Source organism: Rhinopithecus bieti, unplaced genomic scaffold, assembly GCF_001698545.2.
Source record: "Rhinopithecus bieti isolate Rb0 unplaced genomic scaffold, ASM169854v2 scaffold_28121, whole genome shotgun sequence".
Taxonomy (NCBI): Eukaryota; Metazoa; Chordata; class Mammalia; order Primates; family Cercopithecidae; genus Rhinopithecus; species Rhinopithecus bieti.
This window is the reverse complement of record NW_016813094.1, coordinates 2554924-2558648: the sequence shown is the minus strand read 5'-3', so window position 1 is coordinate 2558648 and position 3725 is coordinate 2554924. Positions and strand designations below refer to the sequence as shown.

At 40.4% G+C, this 3725-nt stretch overlaps 1 pseudogene across 1 annotated transcript; it reads right to left on the bottom strand.

The window, feature by feature from the left end:
- Positions 1 to 594: 594 nt before the first annotated feature.
- LOC108512388 (transcription factor Sp3 pseudogene) lies at positions 595 to 3186 on the bottom strand (annotated as a pseudogene). Its single transcript, XR_001880585.1, has one exon. The product of XR_001880585.1 is annotated as a transcription factor Sp3 pseudogene (transcript).
- Positions 3187 to 3725: the final 539 nt, after the last annotated feature.

The following is a 3725-nucleotide window of genomic DNA, read 5'->3' as shown; positions in this document are numbered from 1 at the left end:
TTGTATAGCTCTCCAAGACCAGCAATGTTAAACTTTATTTTGTACATTTTTAATTGAAATATAAACAAATAATACCAAAAATAAGAAAATAGCAGCACAATAAAAAACATACGCTTTCTCAATTAAATGTACGTGGATACATATAAATTTTAAGAGAAAGAAAGCAAAAAGAAAAATGATTGATATTTAAGTGCAGACTGACTACCTGGACTGAAAAAAAAAAAAAAAAAGAGCCAAGCTTAAAAAAATGATAACAGCCTCTAGTTTTTGCTATGGACTTAATATCCATGTTGTTGGGTATCCCTCCCACTATGGAAATATTTTGTTATGTTATGCACGTATGTTATACTTTACTGGTTTAATTTACATGATGATTTTTAAGGGCGCTGGCAGACACGGTTTTTGGAAACAAGGAATCGGATAAAAATCACTGGCTAAGATGCAAATACCAAGTTATTGTATTTGGTTCTCCAAGTATTCAAGAGACAAAGGGATGAATTCACTATAACATTTTCTTACCATCCAAATGCCTCAAGCTATTACATTTTTAAAGTTTCTTAAACATTGAGTTATATTGCCCCAACTCTTGTTATTGAAAGAATATATTAACAAGACATTGTTTTGGCAAATTAAATCTTAAACATGACTTTTCAACAAAAAACTTATGTAGGATTTAAAAGGTGACTATCTCTAGAGTTCCATATTAAAATGCAGTTTTCAAAATCTTACAAGAGTAATTCTTAAAATTTGTACATAGTTAACCTAATTAAAATAATTAGCTTCGAAATGACAAACTGATAAGCTAAGTAAAACTTACAGTACGTAATATTTGCCTGGACACTTGATTTGTCAGTTATGCATAATAAAAATTCCAGTTATCAAGAAAATTACAAAATTTTTATCGTACCATGATTTCTTTCACCCAGCTTTATCTTACAATAGATAAATACTAACATGTTCTCATTTTTACACTAAACCACACAGGATTGATGCATTTGGTTAGACTACCATTCACATTGTTAAATTCAATTTTCTCTTTATATATAACCAAGTTACTGTCAATTCAAAAATTTCTGCATATCAATACAAAGATATCTAAGAACTTAGGAACAATATTCTTCTCAGTACTGTATAAATATAACCACAACAAATAGGTATTTGTGTAATATTTACTCCATTGTCTCATTTCCAGAAACTGTGACAAGTCATAAAGGTATTTCAATGTTGGCAAGGATATCTTGATTGCTGGTGGTGCAGGTATTAATAGAACCTGAAACAGAACCTTGTTGAATATTTGCAAGGGTAAGTGTTGTTCCTCCTGCAGTAATCAAAGTATCATCTCGCACAGCTTCCACAGATGCCAGCACTGTAGTGCTAGAGTGAATACCTTTTATATTCTGCTGTGTTTTAGTATGTTTGACAAGATGGTCACTTCTCACAAAGCATTTTGAACATTCTGAACAGATAAATTTCTTCTCACCTGTATGTGTTCTTCTGGGCCTCTGTAATTCATCATTTCGAGTAAAATTTTTACCACAGTATATCCAGTTACAAAAACAAAAGGGTGTTCTCCAGAATGCCAATGCAAATGAGCTCTCAGAAGTGAGGTCTTCCCATAGACTTTACCACACCCCGGTATACGACAAATGTGTTGCTTCTTTTTCCCAAGGTTGGTACCTCTCCCACCACCTTCTTTACAATTGGGACAGGTGCAAGCTATCCTCCGAAGTCCTTTTCCTTCTTGATATTGTTGGTTCCCTTCCTCATCTACCACGTGATACTCTTAACTGTGGTCACAACACAGTTGTGCCACTCTTCAGGATCAGGTTCTTCTTCCTTCATCCTAGTATCTACAGGACTGTCAGCATTCTCTCCTGGATGTAGCTGTATACCAGTAGAATCTATAGAGTTTACCATAACTGTCTGTAGATTTGACAACTGACCAGTGCTTAGACTAACTGGAGTGGAAGTGAAGGCTCCAACTACCTCAAATTGACCAAGTGTGAGTGTTTGAACAGGCGTCAAAGTTGTTGGGCAACAATTTTCTGTATTTGCAAATTCTGCAAGTTCTGGACCCCTTGTACTTGAAACGTTCGCCAAGTTATTTATCCAGAAGGGGTCACTGTCTGTGACCAAATTAAAATGTTTCCAAGATTCAGCTGCAGCTGAAGATTTTGCAAAGCGTGTTGTGATATATTTTGACCACTGGCTTGCACACTATGGATTGTCTGTGGCGTAATACCTTGCACAATTTGGGCTTCACTGGTTGGCAGCCAAGACTTTTGAAGTTGTAGATGTTGTACAACAGGCTGTGCTGGAGAAACCTGAATATTCTGTGTCCGTGTCTCTTCAGAAACAGATAACTGGATATAATTTCCCTGAAGATCTGAAGAAAATGAACTTGCCCATAGAAGTAGTCAAGCTATTTGTGTTTTGTTGTAATATACCTGTACTATTTATCTTAACAGCCAACTGTGATGAAGATGTTGGCACAAATAAATCTGTATCAGTATTAGCTTAATATCAGGGGAAACTCTCTCACCAGTCTTTTCTGATTTGTCTGAACTATCTGTACCTTGTCCTGTGTTTATCAAATGTCCATAGGCATTAATGCCTGCAGTCATTGTGTGAGAACTGCCCGAGAGTCCCAAAAACTCTAGATCGGCACTATTGATTGGTACAAAGGTAGTATTTCCAGGCAGACCAAAGGGCACATTAGCAACTACTTGGGTTGGACCAGCAAAAGATGAACCACCAATTGCAACTCCCTGAACCTGGACTTGACCAGTCCGTGGTAGGAGATTCTGGATGTTAGCAGGTGTTCCAGAGGCAAGTAAGGTTTGATTAGAGGCAGGAATGATCTGAATTTGACTGCCTTATTGATTTATACCCCCATTATCTGAAGAGCCTGCGAAACCAGTTTGAACCTGCTGATCCTCTGTTGACTGAATCTGTAGTATTACTTAATATTGAACATTAGACACTGTACCATTTGACGAATCTGATCATGGTGCATCTGAAAACGTTTGTTGATTCTGCAAATTCTGAAGGGGATTTGAAGTGGCAGCATTTGGAATCTGTACCAGATTACCAGCTTCATCTTTTATAGTTGTAAGTGTGGCTGACAAAACCTCCCATCGGTTTGGTGCTCCTCCTAACTGTGTGGAAGCCCAATCACCTGTTGCTCCAGCAGCGGCTGGGGCCCCAGCTCCGGCGGCCACCTTCTCCTTGTCTTCGCCAGGCGATGGCTGCCCTATCTTGCTGCAGGTAGCGGCCAACAGAGCAGGCGGTGACGGCTGAGTGTCTTACCCACAATGGGCGGGTTCAGAGAAGGAGGGAAGGGGAGGGGTGGCAGTTAGGGCTGGGCCGCCGCTCACACCGGAAGTGCGGCTGGGTCCCCGCGGGTTGCACCTCGGCGAACGCCAGCCCGCGCTCTCCTCCGGCTCGTCCCACCGCCTGGCGTTCCCCGCTCGCAGGCGCCCAGGCTCCCCTGTCCCCGGGCAGGTGGGCGCCGGCTATCCATGCCCCCGGGAGGGCTCGTCTGTTATGTTTTCAGTTAATTTAGCGAAGCAATATGGGAGAGGGAAAGAAAAATTATGTAAATGATTAATCATGAAATAATAGTAAACATTTGGGAATATTGATAAAATTGAACGACCGGGCGTAGTGGCTCACTCCTGTAATCCCAGCACTTTGGGAGGCAGAGGCGGGCGGATCACGAGGCC